Raw genomic sequence first — 22256 nt, 5'->3', positions numbered from 1 at the left:
AGATTTTCTTTACCATAAAATGGTCTCACTTGGAATGACTGTGTAATAGTTTGGTTCAGCTGAACACCACTAACATGTTAAAAGTCATACGGAGTATAAAACTGTTGTTCTCCTGATGCAGTTGGAGGCTTTGGGAAGGTAACAGACAAGCCCATTGACCGACACAGATGGAACTCCGACTACTCAGGGGTTTACTTGGATCTAGGCTTTCATAGCAGTGCATATCTATAACATTTCCCATGAGCAGAGCCAGCTGTGCGGATGTGGAGTTTGCTTACTTTCCTGGCCAATTTAACAGCTGGTAGAATCTGACATAAAGAACATTCCAGACATGCACTCGAGAGCCTCCTTCTGAGCACATGAAGTACCAAAAGCCTGGTTTTGGATAAATACAATGACAAATTCTGACGCAGTTATCAAACACAAAAATAAATCTTGAATATATTTCTTCACTACAATGCAATTGACTCTCAAAAAGCAATGGAGAGGTTCCTGGAAGGAGATGGTTCTGTGGGCAGCAGTGAAGTATAGAAGAGGCAAAACCAATTCCATTTCCAGGAAGTTCAATACCAAAGCATAAAAGAAAGTGGAGTGTGGCTGCCGTGAGGAGACCTCTCACACAGCAAAGACGTGCTGTGCTGAGACATAGGTAACAAGAAGCCCTTGTATGTCAACCAGCACCTCCTGGCACAGGGTCGCCGATGCGCATCAGCGGATCGCAGGCCGCCTCCAAGAGCCTCTGTCCGTGGTCCTTAAGCTGTCAACCCCGGGTCTGCCAGACCCAATACACAAACATATGTCGGCTCATCGAAATGTACTTTCACGTCGTGGTAACACACAGGCAACTCACTCAACCTACAAGAATGGAACAGACCACACTGATGTAATTTTGGAATGGCAAAACACTTCTAGGAACCAGCGCGGATTTTCAGCTTGTCACCCACAGTCGTAAGACATCCTTAACTTTAAGGCCATATTGCTCAACAAGATCTATTTTACACAAAGTCAGAAGTTTTTATTCCACTTTAGGATTTCCACCACTTGAAAGCATACTTACAGCAATGCATATTCTTGTAAAAAACAATATAAGAAATGATGTTCAAATTAAGCTTCTCAAAATTACTAATCTGAAGTCACAACATTTTTATATGTTTTTATGGTCCCTCACAGTTGTAAGGAGCATTAAATAATTAAAAGGGTGCCTCACTTATTGTTACTACTTCCTCTTAGAATTATAGCAAACAAACCAGACTTCAGGATACAGATAAATAATTCTTAGAATGCCATGTGGAATCACAAGCTCCACATCTTCTTCCAAGAATTCACAAACCCTAATGCTAGGGCAGAAAACTGGACCATATAAATTCAAACATTTTGTACCGACATCTCTGATTTGAATTCAACTCTAACTGCAGTAAGATAATGGTCCTGACCTAGAAAATCTGGTGCTTATTTGACAGGCTAGTACATTGATCAGCTATTGTCAATGAAAAAAGATAAAAATTCTTAAATTAACTTTTCATCTTATAGCTATTAATGATTTTTTTTTTATTGTTGTTACAGTGGTTGAAGAATCTTTCACTGCTCTTTACTTTTCCAGATATTTGATGAAATAACCTTCCTTTTTGGAAAAACTGAACAGCTTAAGATTTTGAAGTCAGGGCAAGCTGCTGCTTATCATCCCTTCAAATTTTTCTATCCATTGTTATATGTATGACTGTATTACAGCATGTTTTCTTCGAATAAAAATACCAAAGCAAACCATATAACTTTGTATGACTGTCCTGTCTGCACTTTACACTATTTTCAAATTTATCAACAGTGATACTGTCTTTTTGACCACTGCCTAGTGCTACTCTTGGAACCAGTCCCACCACAATTTTTCTACAAGTATAATGATTCACATTGCTTTCTCACTGAAAGTTTCTGACATCTTTCAGTCAACTTGTACCATGTTTAACAGATACTTAATATCTACACATGTGATGCATATCCTAACCATAAACTGCAGTCTTATCAAAAAGTTCTGAAATTCTGAATCAATGCACAGTACAGAAGTTGACAGATGTAACATCCATACAGCTACCTATACCTGCCCTCAGCAGAACTGATTTTTTTTTTCCATTTGACTATAAACCTGGCTTGGCATCACTACTTCCCATAAAAAAACATGTTGATGTTAAAAAAAGAGCCAACCTTAGAAATAAAATTATTAACTAAATTTTGTACCTGTTTTACGCTCTTATGTCCAGAACAAATGTTATGTTGGACGACATTAATAATTCAGGATGTCCGGTTGTTTCTATTGAACACTGAGGAGGCAAACATTCTTACAGTCTTCTTTGGTTATATTTGAGTCCAATATTGGACCAACTCTTTCCAAATACAGAAGATTATATTGCTTGTTTCTATCTGGCCTTATCATCAATTCTTCTCCACCTGATAGCCTATCGCAACGATAAAACTTTTAAAATTCTATATAACTTTAAAATCTGTTTTGCTCAGTTAGTAACTCTATCATAGGACAATACATAAAATCAGTTAAGTCCCAGTACTCCAGAACTAAGAACAGTTCTCTTGAAATGTGGCTAGAGATGAAAAGAAATCTATCACAAGAGTTTCAAGTGAAGTGGAGCTGTGGTTGGACAGAATTAAAAAGTAAAATTTATCTTAATGTCACAAAATAAGCTCTATCATGCCTCTACTAATCCTTATGTTACCACAGAACGAAAGGATAAATGAATTTTCAACCAGGAGAAGCAAAAATATCAAATAAACTGGAAAAAACCTACACTGTAAATTGGTCTTTAACAATCAAAGGAAGTGGAGCATATACATGTAATAATTTAAAAGCAATTTTCACAGAAAGATACCCACAGGTCTTTTATATGATACTGGTGTCCTGATAGACAGACTGACTCTGAATATCAGGTGAACCCAATTAACCTAATTTGATGCTTGCCCATACTAAGACATTTATTTTAGATGTTACATAAAATCCTTTAGGATACTACACAGAAAACGATAAATAGGCTGTAAAGGTTATGACATTAATTTTACTGTCATTCTCATGCTTTAAGCAGGCATCAAAACTAAAAACCTCATCCTCTGGGAAGGAAGAACTATCTGAAAGTAATTATAGTACTCATTATCATAACAGTATTAAACTAAACCACTATGACCCTAACTGAATTTATTTTTGGTACCTTTTGTTAAAAGAACAAAGCTTCTCAGTGACGACTGCACCTTCTAATGCAGTGAACATTAGCTCAGGTACTGGAAGAAAGCATTAAATAAAATCTTATAATTTCATATTAAGCTTCATCATGAATTCTAATTTAAAACTAGGCATGTAAAGAAGTGTTACTTAAATATTATTATGTAATTTCATCTCAGAAGGAAAACATTCAGCTAAAAAGAAAAATTAAATACTTAGTACAGTTTAGAAAAGACGTTCTAACAGAAGCCCATGAAATGTCAATTTATATTTCAAAAGCAATTTTATTCACTTCATTTTTCACACCTGTTCTTTCACATACTGTGCCATCTTGTAAATGATAGTGCCATGCAACTATTATTTCCCCAAATTTAGAAACTTTTCAACAGAAACCAAGTTCTCCAAAAAGCATGAATGAATCATATCAGCATAACTTCCAGGAAAGTTAGCAAAATCTGTTTTTAAAGTTGAGCTAGACTTGAAATAAACCATTAAAACGTTGAAGCTATGCAAAAATACTGAGGAAGCTAAAAATGACAGACAAAGATTGACTGGTGTAACACACAAAAGCATTTGTTCAAGCAAGTAGATTTGCCAAAAGCCTGCAGTGCTTGGCTACTTTATAAAATCACGCATAAGGCATTAAGCCAATTTGTTTAAAAAATAAAAGAACTCCCAAACCCCAATAACCAAGAAATAGCTGATATGCATTTCTGAAAACCTCCAAAAATATTCTGCATTTCACTATGCAAATTTTCAGTCGCAGAAGTCTGATTTATTCTTATTCAAAATTTTCTATTTTAAATCATATTTTCACATTAGGATTTCATCCTACATCAGTAGATCCTCATCCTCCTATTTTATATCCAAAGAGATATGCATGTAGTCACAAACAACAGCTTTCTTACAAGAGAAATTACACACTGTTTATGCTTCCGTACTTTGGTAATTAATCAGGGAGAAATGTGTGTCCATGGCAGAATTGTTTTTGGCTGAGCCCATTAGGTGACTTCAGCAGAGAGCCAAAAAGAAACAGAAGCCTCAATGCAACTGGACACCTCTCCCAGTAGAAACCCAGCAGAACCTAAAACCCAGGCTATTTTTAAATTTTTGGTCATCCTATGAGATGGACCAGTCCAACTGCATTTCCTGAACTTCAAGCCTTACATGCGCTGAATGCCACAGTGGCAATCCTGGACAAAAATTCTTCCTTCATACTCTGTTGGGTGATGTATGGAAGGGTTGGCTGGCAAGCCTACACCATGCCCATCTGTCAGAGTGGAACTGTGCCTACACGACAGGTTCTATGCTACTTTCAATAACATGTTGCTGATAATACAAGCTTATTTATGAAACAACATAGGGCAACTCCAACATTTGGCTTAAAATAAAATGCAAATGAAAAGTCATTGCTTTTCTTGAGGTGATAAATCTTTTGACATCAACTTCTAAGGTTTTTCAATTGTATGAATAAGGACTACCACACACACTGCAAGACATGAGGATGTTACACATGTGTTTTTACTACTGCAGCGCTGCATACAATCTTAGTAATTCTTATTTTACAACTATAACTACCTCCAAGAGAACAAATTCAAGGACCTGAGAAAAAAATTATGGAAGTTAAGTTTCTCAAAAGGATGCCCGGGAGAAGAAAAGGCTAAAGAAGGAGCAGTATCGATTCTTCATTTTATGAAATGTATGTGTATTAAATAAATAGTGGTTGAACAGTTTTTACAACTGTAAATAACCTCAACTATTTTCCATTTGAGAAAAAAATCCACTCTGAAAGACTACAAAAGAAGAGCAAGGAACAGCATGGTTGCTTATTATGCCTAATATTAGACAATTAATAGAATGCCAAAAAATAACACTTTTTTTCCAAATTTCCAATTAAAAATGACAGATTGCCTTTTTATGTTTTCCTTAGTAAATACATTCTCAGTAGTACTGCTTTGAATGCCATGACCTGGAATCCTGTACAAGTTCTACATCTGTATTAGACATCTTTGCCGTTATCATGTATTAAAAGGTCAAAGCTTCTGATTTTAAACTACAGTCTTGGATCTTACTGTTATGAAAGTAACTGTGAAATGATGAATGTGTACAAATTGTTGCTCTTGATTCTGAGGGCACCTGGGAACAACAATTATGGAAAATACAAACTACTCATTTCAATTTTGTAAGACACCACATGAAATCTATGCTGTCAATAGTTTTTACAATATGAATTCAAATTAATTTAGTATTTGTAAAAAATCAAGAAACAGAAACATCTAGCACTCTTACTTGGCAATGACTACTCCAGAATTTACTTTAAAATTCAAACTGCAATTCCTTCTACTCCTGCTTCCCCCATGTTATCCTAAATCGAGCGTTAATTTATTGTTTGGGTCCAAACTGCTAAGAAGTTCTGCCAGGATTCTCAACAATGCAGTTTTATAAAATAGAATCTATCTATCTTACAACTCTGTTAGCAATGTGTAATGTCATTCATAGCGGAATTGCAGTACACCATTATGGTTTGCAGTTTGATTAAATTGTGAGACTTTTTGACTTTGCTGTTCTTCATAATTAATGACTCCTTTGGTCTAATAAGGACAGAATACATGATTTATCTTTCCCTGTGTATCTGCTGCAGTACATTAGCTTTCTTTTTGGATAAACAACATCACAAATACTAAACAGTGATTTCATTGCAGTTATAATAGAACTCACACAGCTTTAGACAAACATCTGCAATTGTGCACACAGGCACTCACATGATCATTCAGGTTGGCAGGGACCATGCTAGGTCACCCCGTCCAACTTCCCCGCTTAAAGCGGGGTCAACACTGGGCTTAGAGCTTTGTCCAGATGGGGCTTGAAAACCTCCAACCTCAGCAAATGCCTTTCAGAAATCAAATTATACTTACCACTTGACAATAAAGGATAGCCTGAAAATCACAGTAACATTGGGTCGATGTACACAGGACAGATTGTTCCAGCAATTCCTGCTACTGCTCTTACCACACTTCAAAATTAGCTAAAAAGGTACTCCAGAAAACCTTCCCGTATTTCATGCTAAGCTGAAGGATTAAAGAGAATTTGACTGGGCGGCAGAGAACAAAGATATTTTATAATAAGTTGCCATATATACTTTTTATTTACTTGTTAAACTACAGATAAACAAGTTATTTCAAAGAGTAGAATAAGGTTAACATACAAAGGTACCAACTAAAACAATTAAAGATGACTAAAGGAAAGACAAAAAACCCCACATTACTTGTATTTTGCTTGCTTTTTTCTATCTTCCTCAACTTTGACATTTGAAGAATAAGCTATTACTGGTAGCGTAACGACAATTTTCCGGTGAAAATTAAGTTTTAGGATTCTGTTAATTATCAATTTAGACTACAGAAATAATCAGCCAGGACTGCAATGCTAGAAGGAGAGCTACTGTTCTGTTTTCTTAATTTGGTAGTCCTTACATATTTTAGAGATATTTGACACCTCAGAACTTACTCACACATAGTCAAAACGTATTTGAATGTCTTGGATAACACAGCCCTAAAAATTCCATTAATAATTTAAGGATTAAGACAAGAGTACGACACATTCACCTGCACAATTTGACTGACTTGAGTTTGAAACATGGCACTAAAGTCTTCACAGAATCCCAGCTGGCCCTTAAGTTATGTAAAGGCTAAACAAGAAACAGTCAATCCCTAATCACTTCTTCTACTTTGACTATGGTATTTTGGGTTATTTGGACACTAACCTGAACCCCTCAGGGAACAAAAATAAGATAAAACTTATTGTGTCATTCAGAAAGGATTTTGTCAAGGGTTTTTGCTATTTTAATAAAGTCTGAACATGTTGTTAATGTTCTACTTAGAAGAAAGGTAACCAATAGCTGGCAAAAAGCAAAAAAAAAAAACATTTTAAACTTTGCAAGGTGAATTGCCTTTGAAATTCTGACTCAAATAATGGAATTCTTTCTGACTTTACAGCTTCGAACTGGAGCACAGTACTAAATTTTTGTTTCCCAAACATGATCCTACTCACCTGAAAGGAATATGTACCTAATAGATCACACTTAAAAAAAAAAAATCATAAAAATATAATGACTGGCATAAGCAATTTAAATCCTATATGACTTCCACCTTTACAGCCTCCTAAGCATTTAGTAAACTGTTCTACATTGGAAGAATCACCAAATATTAAATTTGCAAATTAGGACATAATCGCACTGAAACACTCTCATAAAACTCAAGAGTTCCAAGTTTAGCACAAAAAATTAAAAGGTCACATTTTATGTAAGTTCTGTGACAGTAAGTACCTTCAGAGTTAAGGAATACTGCATAAATTTCATAGCTGTAGGTAAAAAGAATTGCCAACGCACCACTAATTTAGTCAAAATTATCTTGCAAAATTAAGGGCAGTTCAACTTTCACAGCGGAAGAAGGAGACTACAGCTGCAGAGCCCTTGTGAAAACCGCGGCAGGAGAAGGAATCGCCCAGCTGCTTGCTGAGCGCGCGCAGAGGACACAGCATCCTCCCTCCCTGCTGCTGCTGCGCCCAAACTATTTCATACCGACCCCGGCAGAGAAGTTCAGCTGTTCGCCCGCATTCTTTGCGCAAACAGTCATATCCCTCTCATTCTCTGAGAAAGGACTGTCAGCGCTTCAATGGATTCTCCTGCATGGAATGCCCCAATTCCCTGGCTGGGAGCTCCCAGAGGTCTGACCCAACAGACAAAGCAACTGCTGGGCCCAAGTGACTGATATATCATTTATTTTAAGAGCAATCAAAACATAACAGAGTACATTTTCTAGTCAATCTGGTATAAACATGTTTCTTATTACCCATCGTAAAATTCAGATGGACGAAAATATTCCACAGGCTTATCTAGCTTTGGTGACATTGCTTGATTGTTTAGCATCCAGAAGCAACATAAAATAGCGGCTGTTCAAACCGGTACACCATTCACCATGCAGTATACAGGACAACATTTGCAAGACAAAGTGTATATCCATATTCTATGATTTACTTAAATGATCTCTTTTTCATAGGATTTATTACTGTCTGTCTGCACAATGTTACTGATGAAACATACCTTCTCATTACAAAAACCTTCACACAGATAAACATACAAAAAAGAATAAATTGAAGTCTAACCTGTCCTAGTTCACTGCCTTCACTCACTGATCTTGTGTTGTTTTCATTGTGCAAATACTCCTTGCCAACACAATTTTCATTTTTGTATCCACCACCCTGTTTGTTGTTTGAAAAATGTTAAAGGCACAGAGCCTCAAACACTATCGGACATAACTTAATGAAGTGTCCTCAAAACACGTTCATGGAGAAAAAATGTGAAATAAACATGTCAAAATGATTCCTGGCCACCATCCAGCAACCAGCTGTGGTGCACACACTATGCAAACCCTGGGAACATTCTTCTTTCTCTATGGGCCTCCAGCTTTGCCTTCTGTTCCTAAGGATATTTGTATTCCTAATTCATTCAGTTAAATCTCAAACTAAGCAAGACCAAACTGAATTAGTACTTCAAGAGAAAAACAATTAAGCATGACCAAGCTTTTAATGCAACTAGGCTTTTGCGGTTTGACACACAGTACCTTTTCATTAATTTCCCATGAAAACCATGCTGTGGGACACCTACACTACTTGAGTCACGTTAAGTCTTCAAATTCTAACGCTGAACTTCCACTCACTGAGTGTAATTAAACAACCAAAACCCTATTTTTTTGTAATAGTGGTACTAATTCCTACATTATGGCCAAAGTCAAACTCTGGCAGTCATATTCAGTGTCTCTAAGTTTCAGTAGAGTTTTAACTATTTGAGACACTGCTCGAGCATGCACAGAGAGAGTGAGGGAGGGCACAGCTCACCTGGAGTTGCAATTCGCAGGGATAGGAAAGGTGACAAGACTGCTGCAGGTACACTGGCAACAAAAGAAAGGCTAAGGTAAATGTGGGCCTAATGCTTAACGGAAAAGGGGATCAAGTGACAGAAGGCACGGAAAAGGCTGCAGTAGTAACATAACATTACCAACAGGAGGTGAAGATGCGGCTCAGTAAAGAGAATACAACTCCATATGTGGAAACCCGTAGTATCCAAGAGTACTGAGGGAGCTATCGGTGTCATTGCAAGGATGCGCTCTATCATCTTTTAAAAGTCATGGCATCGACGAAGATTCCCAAAGACTGGAAGGCGGCACATAGCACACCCACCTTCAAGACAGGCAAGCAAGAGGATCTGGGGAACTACAGGCCAGTCAGCTTAATCTCAGTCCACAGAAAAGGTTATGGAGCAAAGCCTCCCTAAAGCCATTTTCAGCCATATGAGGGACTGGGAGGAGGCTGGGAACAGCCAGCAGATTTACCAAGGGTAAATCATACCCAAGTAACCAAGTGATGAGATGTGGATAAACTGAGGGCAGTGGGTGTTGTTCATCTTGACTTCATGAAGGTCTTTGACGTGATCATCCACAGCATCCTCACAGCCAAATTGGTGAGATATGTATTGGAAGTGGAAGAGACACGTATTGGCAGTGGAAGAGACACGTATTGGCAGTGGAAAATTGGCTGGACTGTCAGGCTAATGGGTGGCGGTGATCAGTGGTATAAAGTTCAATTGGCAACTTTTACCAGTGGCATGCCTCTGGGATCAATCCTGGAGCCAACACTGTTCAACATCTTTATTAATGAGCTGGATAATGCAATAGAGTGCACTCCTCACGTGTGCAACTAATACGAAATTGGGAGCTGGAGGGCAGGGCCTCTATTCAGAACGACCCAGACAGGCTGGAGGAAAGAGCTATCAGGAATCTGTGAAATTCAACAAGGGTAAAGGCAAATGCAAGCGCCTTCCCATGGAGCAACCCCATGCAGCAGTACAAGGTAGGGGCTGACTTGCCCATTCTGATCAGCATTAATTATGCAATTCTTCTTTGAATCTACACTGATAGCATGCTACGCCTTTTCAAGGTGCTCATATTATACTTTCTAAATTTGGGTACATTAGTTCCCCTTCCCCTCCAGCCTTCTAGAATTCCTCCACTGTTCCATGATTTGTTAAAATTCAAAATTAATAATTCATATAGCTTCTAAGCTTTTTTTTTTTTAGAATCTGTAGGTGTCAGTGCAGCAGATTTAAAAACATTTAACATTAATAGTTGCTGGTACAGTGATAATACATTCTTTCCATCACTAATGATGGAGGAGGTGAGATGTAAAAGCATAATCCAGCCTTTTTCTGAATACAGAACATAATATTTATTGAATATTTATGCCTTTTTCTGCACAGCAGAAATTTATCATCCTTGCCCATTATTGGACTTCTATCATTACTACGCTTTTGTATCCTTCAAGAACACCCTCTATATTTAAAGAACTCTATTGTACTTTACTGCCCACAGATTTTTATTAATATCTTTACCTCCTTAACCAACTGTCTCTGAGCCACATAGTGCTTGCCACCATCAGCTCCCCATTCTTTAAACTGTATTGCTAACTTCACTCCCCTTCTTACCTTGCTTTAACCAAACAAATCATGTTTCCTAAGACCAGAATTCTCTGGGAGTATCTAAATGAGCAAGCAATTGTCAAGTTAGTCAGATTCTTATGCTCAAGTATTCCTTGCTTTTAAAGCTTGCTCTTGTTTTCAAGATTAAAGTAGGAGATATGTGCACGCAGAACTCGTTCTTGGCTCCTAACATGCAAAGTTAGGTCACAGTTCCTAACATATGTGCACTATTCATTCTACATCCATTAGAAAGAAAACCTGTACAGATTTAACCAGAATAACATGGCTTTTATTTGTTAGAAGACTGTCATATACATATATATATATATACACACATGTATGAATAAGTATTTTAGAAGCTTCGGAAATTGATCAGCAGCCACTTGATTTATCAGCACAAACTCCCCATACATGCAAAAGCCTGAATTCTCCTAAATTTCCTTTATTCAATACAGAATGAGTTTTAAGGAACTACTCGTGTTTCTATAGAATCTGAATTACATTTATAAAAAACCCTCCAATATATTTTTGTCAGTTAAAACACGAGCACAGTGCCACTCTAGTTGTCTTCCGAATTGTGAGAACTGTTAAAGTAGGCAACAAAATGTTTCATATACAAGAGCACAGAAACGGCTATAAGGTTTTGTTGTGACATTTTAGTTTTCACAGAGGTTTTCCAGTAAATGCTCATTAAAATGTCTTAACATGCAAGTTATTTGGGTCCACTATCATTTTCATTACAAAGCCGCGATTTGTTTTTTTTTTAATTTATTAGTTTGCTTTATCTCATAAAAAATAGCAATAAATTGCATAAATATACAAGTCTGGACAAAGACCAAGATATCCTGTAAAGATTTAATATGGAAAGAATATTAGTGAATATATTTCTATGAAATAAAAATCAATGCTTCCCTTGCAGCAAAGCAGAAAGCCCTGCACATTATTTCTATCACATTCATTTTCTCTCTGTAAAGTCCATTCGCCTTTCACTAGAAGTGAAATAACTTAAGGTCTGTGTTGTAAACTTTGTATTTTTTAAATGTGCGCTGGGCACATGCCAACAAACTGCATCTTCTTCTGCACCAAACATTCATCCAGCCAGCCAACTACTTTATTTCAGAGCACGGGAAGGGAGGAGGGGAGAGAAAAAACAACGGTGATAACTGCTGAAGACATTTCCTACTTTTCTTCTACAGATATTTCTGGTCTGTGTGAATTCACTTACTGCAGGCAGGCCTCACGATCCATAGCATGTAAATGTCAATGATCATACTACAAGTTTAAACTGAATTAACCTTAAAAAAGAAACACGCAATGGCAATGACAAAGAATTCAATTCAAACCCACAGTCCTTTGATTAATCTAAAAAAAATAGGTATTTCTGTTGAAGACAGTTATCTTTAAAGATAAATAGGTGACTCATTTTTTCAATATTTCAGGCTACATATATTTTTAAGTATATAAATTTGTAAGTATTTGCAAAACTGTCCACTGCAATAGCTGTAACAACTACTGTATTTAAAGATGATGAAAATCCACAGACTGGCAACAAAATGCATTTTATACAGATGGAAGAATGAGCTTTAAGTTTCTGAAATGTAAAGTTTTTGGATTGGACTTTTAAAAGAAGCCTCCAGTAAGTAACAAATTTAGACAATATATGTACATTTAACAGATCATATAGAAAGCATAAAACTACTTTGGGCATCTGACCAGTTGGCAAGAATAGAACTCTTTCTACACAGGAGAAACACATGTATAATAAAGATGCAGTGTATTCCTGTTTCCTAACCTCTTTCAAATTGCAAAATATCTAATTCAAAAAATTCTGAGGGGTACTTCATCTCAAATGTCAAAAATGACACGATGCTTCATTTCCTCTTGGCACAGAAAAAAAAACGCCAACATTTCTATCACTACACTTAATCCAATTTTCTTCATTTGCTAAATAGTAGTCTCTAAATGTGGTAAACTGGGCAGTAAAACTTAAAATTAGCTAAGCCTATCAGGCATCTTTTGGTCCTATATTTATCTATGGGGGACAGAAAAATCTTTCAACTAGTCAGTAAGAGCTGCAAATAAGCTACTTCCATCCATGAATTTGCATGCTTTCTGTAAATGCTCAGAAATAAGTCACCTGGGATCTTGCCTGTTACACTACTGTAAACATCAATAAACTGCAGAAAGCAAAGGTGTTTACAGCTTTTTTTCCCTTCAAAAATCACTGCCTGTTTTATTTAGTAAAAATCCAGTGAATAAGTATAAGCTGGACGCATGCTTTGTGAACTTTGAAAAGAGATACTTTCAAAAACATACGAATCGTCCAGAAACAAAAAACTGACCTGTTAAATATTAGGTGTAAGTGGGAAAATTATCACCCCAGTACCCCAATCTTTTTGTTTCCCATTGCACAACAAAACAATGCCACCTGAAACTCACTAACAAATATGAACACATCCACTGGTTTCAACTATTTCAGATCAACAAGAAGTTATTTTTTTCTCAATGGGTATGATTCAGAAACCAAAAGAGTTTGTGCAGAAAACCAGGTCCGACACAACAGTCCACCAACTGATTTACTACACTAGTAGAGACTCTCATCTAACCTGAAATTACTATTTTCAGTGCCAAGTCTTCAATGCACAGTTGCTTTTGTCAACTGAGTATTATCTAATTTTACGTTACAGAAATCATGCCCATTTCAGGTTTTAAATGAAAGATAGCAGTTCTACCCTGAATGCCTCTTTTTTCTCCTTATAAGCAGTGCTCAAACCAAGAAATTCTGAGTGGGCAGAGTAACAGAAGAGAGATTTTTGTCTCAAGCAGCAACTATACAGTCTGACAAACTGTTCTGTTTCTCTTTTCTTCCTCATACACATTTTTGACAAACTAAGAAATCTGTTTCCATTAAGATTTCAAGAACATTTTCGAGTTTTTATGCCAAACATCTTCATTTTCAGGCAAAAACAGGTAGGAGAACATTTAATTCTTCTAACATTCGCGTCGTAAAAACCTTATTTCCTACCAAGAACAGGAAACTGTAGCTGCATTGCCTAACTTTTCAACATTGTATCCTACCGTATGCTGCCAGTACTTTATAATAAGGCTTAAACATTTTTAGAAGGAAAATACAGTGGTGATTTAACACAGTCTTCCAAAGTTACAGGGGGAAGGTAAAGAAAGAACTGGTCAGGAACGTGAAAGTCAATAGCAGCCTTAGCTGTAGGAGATGGTGAATCTTATGATCCCGAGAATAGCAATCAAGACTAATAGCAAAATTGCAGTCCTGCACTTGAGGAAACATTTCTGTTTGTTCAGAGAGCTAGTTGATGTGACCCCTGTGTGTAAATACAAAGAACAGATGATGAAACATAGACCACAAAAAAGCTGATGTGCAACACAAACCTAATTTGGAGTCAATGTTGTGGAACTCTCACATAAGTAGCCCACCACATCTAGCAAAAAGATCCTCAAAGACAGTTGCACAAAGAACACGTGTTCTGAGATTCTCCCATCAGTGGGTACATGGCACCTTCTGAACCAGGACAAATTCAAGAAAACTCAGAGTCAATCATTCTTTTTGCACATCAGTAGAAAATAACGTAATTCTATCAGAGTGCTAATAAACATTTTAGCAGCACTTAACACTTTGTTATATGTAGTTCAAGTCACTCAAGAAAGCCAAGAACATAAAAATTGCACTTAAAAATCCAGTCAAGAGGCGCTCTGTGACTAAACTTCAGTTTGAGAATGTTGAAAGTGAGAAACCACTGCATTTCAAAACAAAGTGTGTGCAGTTCTACGAAATGTGCTATTACACCTGATGTGTGTTAAATTTGTTTACATGTTACTTTTTATAGCCAGTTACAAACTGAGGCACTTAATCTTGCCTCAGATAAGTGAAATGAATTAATTACTATCAAATCCTAGACATATTTATGCATTTTGTCATAACAGTAATTTACATGTCTTCTCAAGGAGAGAACTTGTAGAACTCTGAATATAAAAATACAGTTGACTACATTGTCTGAAAGCTTAAAAGCTCATCTAATTCGTATTATTCCTTAATTCCACATTAAGTTGTTAAAACCAAACAGCTTCTTTCTCCGCATTAAATACACTTAAGATTAGGTCCAGTTCTTCCCTGCATCACAGGTACATGCATCACCTTGCCTCCAGCACATTTGAGAAATCTAAATCCAAAACAGCTTTAAGTTAAACCACCAGAAGATCAACACGTACACACACAAGATCAACAGCATCAGCTTACATCCTGTAACTTGCCTTCCACACAAAAAGCAGGAGGTAATCTGCATAGGACTCTGAAGCCACATATTTTTCATTGAGGAAAATTCATTACCACTCAGGGTATTTTCCACAGCAAAGGTGAAATTTATAATGAAGAGTCAGTTACATTCTAAGCACTCTACAAAGTAAATTCAGACCAGGTTACCTTTAATTACAATATAACGTGCAATTCCTCACTGTCTTTATCTGAGCAGGAGCAAAATTAAACCGGAGAAAAGAAAGGAAAGACAATCTATACATCCTGGTAGACACAAAGCATGCTTCAATACAATTGTACTCGCTTTCAACTACTTTCTGAATTCATCGTTTTTTTCATAATATGAAGTCAAAAGTAAACTGTTTTGCAAAAAGCTTTAACCAAAGCTCTACTCTGCTGCACTTCAATGCACAGGAAGCCCAGAGTGCTTGCAACGGGTTTGATGCATACCCAAGGGGATGTGCTTAGGTAAGCCCTCTTCATATGAAGTTTCCTACAAAATCTCAGGTACCTGGAGATCACATAGGGGCCATGATAAAACGACAAGGGAACAGTCTAATTTCAAGATATCAGCAGTATCTTACTCTGTCTGTTCAGTTATACTCACTTGGTGCTTCATGTTGGTTTTTTTCATGTGACTACTGTATAAAAACTTTATGCCAGGACTGGTTTTCTGTGTGTTGAATAATATGCTAGGAAGAATGTCTGGGTTCAACAACAAAAATAGGCATATCTGACAGCCATGTTCCCAATTATATGATAGAGTATGCAATTAAGAACTGGGCAGCATACTGACTGCATTAGTGACCAAGGATGAGGAAAAGGCTGAGGTACTTAATGAAGTCTTTGCCTCAGTCTTCAGCAGTAGGACCAGTTGTTCCCTGAGCACCCAGACCCCTGAACTAGAAGACAGGGATGGAGAGCAGAATGAAGCCCCTCTAATCCAAAGGGAAATGGTGAGGGACCTGCTTCAGCACCTGGAGGTGAACAAATCTATGGGGCCGGATGGGATCCACCCAAGGGTATTGAAAGAGCTGGCGGAGGTGCTCGCCAGGCCACTTGGTATCATTTATGAGCAGTCCTGGACAACCGGGGAGGTCCCAGCTGACTGGAGGTTAGCAAATGTGACACCCATCCACAAGAAGGGCCGGAAGGAGGATCCGGGGAACTACAGGCCAGTCAGTCTGACCTCGGTGCCTGGGAAGGTCATGGAACAGATCCTCCTCAGTGCCATTACACGGCACATGCAGGAGAACAGGGTGATCAGGCCCAGTCAGCATGGGTTTGTGAAGGGCAGGTCATGCCTATCAAACCTAATATCCTTCTATGATAAGGTGACCCACTTAGTGGATGAGGGAAAAGCTGTGGATGTTATCTACTTGGATTTTTGCAAAGCTTTTGACACTGTTTCCCACAGCATTCTCCTGGAGAAACTGGCTGCTCATGGCCTGGACAGGTGTACTCTTCGCTGGGTAAAAAACTGGCTGGATGGCCGTGCCCAGAGAGTGGTGGTAAATGGAGTTAAATCCAGTTGGTGTCCGGTCACAAGTGGTGTCCCCCAGGGTTCGGTGCTGGGGCCGGTTCTCTTTAATATCTTTATCAATGATCTGGATGAAGGGATTGAATGCACCCTCAGTAAGTTCGCAGATGACACTAAACTGGGCGGGCGTGTTGATCTGCTTGAGGGTAGGTTGGCTCTGCAGAGGGATCTGGACAGGCTGGACCGATGGCCTGAGACCAATGGTATGAGGTTCAACAAGGCCAAGTGCCGGGTCCTGCAGTTGGGTCACAACAACCCCATGCAGCGCTACAGGATTGGGGCAGAGTGGCTTGAAAGCAGCTCGACAGAAAAGGACTTGGGAGTGTTGGTTGACAGCCGGCTGAATATGAGCCAGCAGTGTGCCCAGGTGGCCAAGAAGGCCAACAGCATCCTAGCCTGTATCAGGAATAGTGTGGTGAGCCGGACTAGGAAAGTGATCATCCCCCTGTACTCGGCACTGGTGAGGCCCCACCTCGAGTACTGCGTTCAGTTTTGGGCCCCTCGCTACAGGAGGGACATTGAGGTGTTGGAGCGTGTCCAGAGAAGGGCTACAAAGCTGGTGAGGGGCCTGGAGGACAAATCTTATGAGGAACGACTGAGGGAGCTGGGGTTGTTTAGCCTGGAGAAGAGGAGGCTGAGGGGAGACCTTATCACCCTCTACAACTACCTGAAAGGAGGTTGTAGAGAGATGGGGGCTGACCTCTTCTCCCTGGTGACAAGTGATAGGACGAGGGGAAACGGTTTCAAGTTACGTCAGGGGAGGTTTAGATTAGATATTAGGAGACATTTTTTCACTGAAAGGGTTATTAAACATTGGAATAGGCTGCCCAGGGAGGTGGTGGATTCACCATCTCTGGAGGTGTTTAAAAAAAGGGTAGATGGGGCATTGAGGGACATTGTTTAGAAGTGGCTCTTGTCAGGGTAGGCTAAAGGTTGGACTCGATGATCTTAAAGGTCCCTTCCAACCTCAACAATTCTATGATTCTATGATTCCAATTATAACTAAGCCATCAAATTCAAGAAGACTTCCTGATAAAAATTAAAAAGACATTTTCATTAAAATATATTCTTCTTATCCTTCACTAGCATGGCAGCACAGTTAACAACATGCACACCAACTGCTCTAACTTCTATTTATAACGGTAAAGCACAGGCATTGGTATGCATGAGAATTAAACTAAGAAAAGGGCTCGAACCGCTACAATTTATTACCTACGTAACGTTTTCTTCCAAGCATAATCCCACTGAGCTCAAACGCAGCTATGCATTCATGAAATCATAGAACCATAGGGTTGGAAGGGACCTCTGGAGATCATCTAGTCCAACGCCCCTGCCACAGCAGGGTCACCCAGAGCAGGTTGCACAGGAACGCGTCCAGGCAGGTTTTGAATGTCTCCAGAGATGGAGACTCCACCACCTCTCTGGGCAGCCTGTGCCAGTGCTCTGCCACCCTCAAAGGAAAGAAGTTCCTCCTCATGTTTAGGTGGAACTTCCTATGCTCAAGTTTGTGCCCGTTACCTCTTGTCCTGTCCCCGGGCACCACTGAAAAGAGCCTGGCCCCATCCTCCTGACACCCACCCCTTAAGTATTTATAAGTGTTGATAAGGTCTGCCCTCAGCCGTCTTTTTTCCAGACTGAAGAGACCCAAATCCCTCAGCCTTTCTTCATAAGAGAGGTGTTCCAGTCCCCTAATCATAGCCCCATTCGCGAGACCTCAGTCACTGGGAAGACTTCTGAGTATCTGAGTTGCAAGCACAATACCATGGCTAAACAAAACAGAATTACAGCCTCAGAATTTCACACAGCAGCTAATTAAATGCACAGGGTAATAGACTAGGATTATGACCAAAAAATTTATATGTTATAGGATAATGAGATGGCTCTTGAATGAAGTATCAAAATTTGGGCTATTTCGTGAACCAATGGTGCACAGAACCTCCAGCTACTTTCTCTGACATTGTCAGTAACTAAAAAAACCACCACCCACCAATGTCAATATACCAGCACATTACAACTCCTCACACTCTAAAAAAAAAAAAAAGCCTGCCATCACCATCTTGCATCTTTCTTGTCACTGTGAGAAAACCATATAAAGGTCATGGAAAGCAAACTTCACTCGCATTCTTACAGGTGGCTCCTCCAGATTAAAGGTGAAGAGCAGCTGAGCAGTGGCATGAAGGACCTTTCAGTGCTTTTGCAGAACAGAACACTTCAGTTCCCACACCTCTGAAGCCAACACTTTTCAGCAGTATGCAGTCACTCCTATTTAAAAAGAAAATAATACCTTGTGTTTATGGCTTATATACCACAAACTGAAAATCAGAAAAAAATACGGGATAATTGAACTACGTGAGAAAGACAGAATTGAGTAATATCCTCTCATTTTTTGTAAGATATGCAGCTACTGCAAAGATTTCAAAAGAAAAAAAAATCCTGAAGGCTCACATAAGTAGTTCTACATTCAAGCAAGCTTAAAATGATTTGCCAATTATATGGTCAAAAGTAAGAAGCTACAGTCAAAATCTGTCTTTTTTTATACCATAACCTATTTTCCAAATGTATTAAGAAAAAAAATAATCTTTAATGTGAACTCACAGTCATTCAACCAAGATTCAGCAAATTCTAAACCCACACAGTTGATTTGTCATCTATTTGGCTGCTAAATCTGACTCTGAAAGAGTGATGTGTTACCTTATTATTATTTTTAAAAAGATTTCTCTTGGGACTGCACAGCAAAGGAATGAGTATGTAGCCTATCTTACACAGGAAGGAGAGATTTTTATCCTTAAAAACAGGAGGTTCGCCCACACGATCACCTGGGACAAACTTGGCCAGTGCAAGCAGGCTAGAAGGTTATAGGAGCCTGGGAATGTTTAACATCAAGAAAGCAATTACAGCCCAGAAAGATCAGAAGGAATTACACAGGAAATGTGAACAGTAACCCTTTCATGCCAAAAAAATCATGAAAAAGTGAGCTCTCGGCTGCCAAACTATGAGGCTGTACAAACCAATTGCAAAATGCAGGAATGGAAAAAACACTATATATTACTAGGCTATAAATTCCCAACGATGTGATAAAGCTATACTTCCAAGAAAAGAACAAAACCTCTGGTCTTTCTTCTTGCCATGTATATGCAGTATAATTGAAGCCCAGAAGAAACATGAAAACATTTCAAACACCACGTAAGAATGGTCAGTTGTCTCTTCTGAATTTTTTCTTTTCATTTTATGCTGACCAAACAGTCTCCTCCCTAGAAGGTGGTCAAACATCTTGTTCTTATTTAGTCATGGGAAACTTCCTTCCAAAATAAATAGTACATTATCCAAGCAAGAATGCTAACTCTCTCAGTTATCTATTCCAGAAAAATGAATCTCCCAAATTCGGAATAAACCCCATAGCTCAACAGAATGGGCACAAGCTACCCTATGCGTTTGTTGGTGAAGTAATTTCTATTGTCTAGGAACATGAAGGAATTTGAGTAATCTGACTGTAGTTCAATCTAGCTACAAAGCCTCCAAGTGCCATTTTGGAAATTGATCATATCTGCATGCTCTTCACACAGAGCTGGGAACCATTTTAATGAAGCAAGAGACTTTTTTCAAGCTCCCCACTAAGGAAAATTGTATTCCTTTATATCCACCAACAGACAATGCTGCAAAGTATTAGCACATAACCCCAATCAGACAAGAGATGAGCAATAAAGCAACCAAACACTAGTGTTTTTATTAATTTGTTGATTAAGACGATGGCAAACATATTCTTATTGCAGTAAACAAAAACAATAAGCTCCCATAAAATGAGTATTAGTGTATATATGATCTAAGCAAAAATGAAAGATATTTTATGATTTCCAAAAATCAATAAATTATTTATCTAAACAACACACTTCTTTAGTTGTTCTTAAAATTACAAATGAAAACAGTGTCATCACGCATTGCATTTGCGGTGCATCTCCATATGAGCACTTTAGCTTCTTTTTTTCCACCTTGTCAGTCAGGTGTTCCTCTCTACCCTCCTTTACAACCAAAGTTTTCATTTTTTCATCCGTTCTGTTGGCTTACGGTTTTTTCCTTTTCCTTGCCGTCACATCCACGGTGGGCCTTTGCCATCACTAATGCCACATGCACAACCAACTCCTGCATGACTGAAGTCTACTCAGCTATCTGCTCAGTGGAATCACTAGATAAATAAAATTGAGGGGAAAATAAAAAAGAAATTAAAATACAAAAGAAACACATGAGAATTTCGAGCATGGGCATGCAAACAGGGCAGATATGGTGCAGTAAAGACGAAAGAATCAAGCAGGTCAAAAAGTCATTGCTGACATTATGGCCTGCACAAGTAACTGTTAACTCCCATTCTTCAGGAGATAAAACTGAAATATGAAACAATTATATTTTCTATTATTTTACCGAGATGGAGGCTGAAAAGAGACAAGCACAGTGACCTCATTCTGGAGACAAAGGGAAAGTGCACTTTCTCCTGCACTAAACTTAATCCCACTTCTAAGGGCTGGTGATTTGCAAAAACAAACTGAACTAACTCTCCCAGTCAATACACGTTCCTCTGAGATTAAAGTCACTTCTCCTAAATTTGTCTGTCTCCACAGCAGATTAAATATTCAGCAGTACAATATCCATACAAGACGTTAGCCAAAAAAAACGCAATAGTAGATGAGCCACTAAATTTTCGATGGCTATAAACTCAACGCAAATCTATCCACAGCACATAGCACAGTTTGCTGGTCAGTCAGAAAAATATTTCCATATTGTTGCAAGATATTCTGCCTTTAAAGCGCTTGTACGTGTAAAGCAAAAATACTTCCAGGGATACTGATATTGCTTTCTCAGTGAGCTACGAGAGTCACAATGTGAATAAACCCACAGCCTTCCTCTCAGCGAGGTGAACTGATCGGTGTGAAGTCTGTTAGAAGCCACCAGCCAACTACAGGGACTCTTACTATGCAAATGAATTGATGGCAACAGCACTGGGAAGTGTTTCCTGTACCTCCCAAGTGTAGGCAACACGTCAAAGCTGTGCATTCCCTTCAATACATGCATTTGTAACTGATTCACCTGCCGGACCCTGAAGCAGCACTGTGGCTCACCATGTACACCACTAATACAAGATTCCTTTGCACATCAACAACATTTTCCACCTGACCACATCTGCTCTTTACAGAACCTCTTTAAAATTTATATCTGAAAAGTAGTAACGTAATGCCAGTACTAGCAATGTTTTTTAATGGAGATGTTACTAGCATTCATCTTATTTACAGAAAGAAATAAAAGAAAAAGAAAGTAAAGTAAAGAATGAAAGTAAATAATGTCATATTCTGGGCCTGTAAACCCACTTTAGAACGAAAAAGTGAATTCCAAAGATACTAGTTTTGAAAAGGAAGTAGCTTCTAAATACAATTATTTGCAATACAACTAGATTTCAACAGAAATTTAAAACTTCCTCTTTTGAGGGCATATACAGTCAGTCAACTGAACACGTATGCCAATATTCCCCCCCAGTTTCTTCCTAACCGCAAGTACATACGCTAAACATTTTCTCCTTCACAATATAAAGCAGCTTTCTAAATATAATTTCCAAAGACTGAGTTATGAGATAACTACACCGTTCACAGACAAGTACTGGAGGGAGAGGCTGCTAAAGAAAACCTGAAACTCTTCTTTGAAA

At 38.4% G+C, this 22256-nt stretch overlaps 1 protein-coding gene across 40 annotated transcripts in view; it reads right to left on the bottom strand.

Annotated features, from left to right (window-relative positions):
* The window catches only part of ZNF438 (zinc finger protein 438), a 65664-nt gene that overhangs the window by 31888 nt on the left and 11520 nt on the right, over nucleotides 1–22256 (bottom strand). For 11 of the 40 annotated variants that reach the window (XR_012585431.1, XR_012585435.1, XR_012585433.1 and 8 more), the window contains 2 exons: nucleotides 20633–20750; nucleotides 18699–18832 (listed from right to left, as the gene is read on the bottom strand). The exons of 18 other annotated variants lie outside the window; for them this stretch is intronic. The gene's annotated coding sequence lies outside the window, so the exon portion shown is untranslated. Of the gene's footprint in view, nucleotides 1–10936; nucleotides 14084–18698; nucleotides 18833–20269; nucleotides 20751–22256 lie in introns of those variants that run through there. 11 more of the 40 variants (XM_074574311.1, XM_074574305.1, XM_074574300.1 and 8 more) reach the window with 3 other exon arrangements.

Source organism: Larus michahellis, chromosome 2, assembly GCF_964199755.1.
Source record: "Larus michahellis chromosome 2, bLarMic1.1, whole genome shotgun sequence".
NCBI classification, from domain to species: domain Eukaryota; kingdom Metazoa; phylum Chordata; class Aves; order Charadriiformes; family Laridae; genus Larus; species Larus michahellis.
The sequence above is the reverse complement of the archived record's forward strand: the minus strand, read 5'-3'. Positions and strand labels throughout refer to the sequence as shown.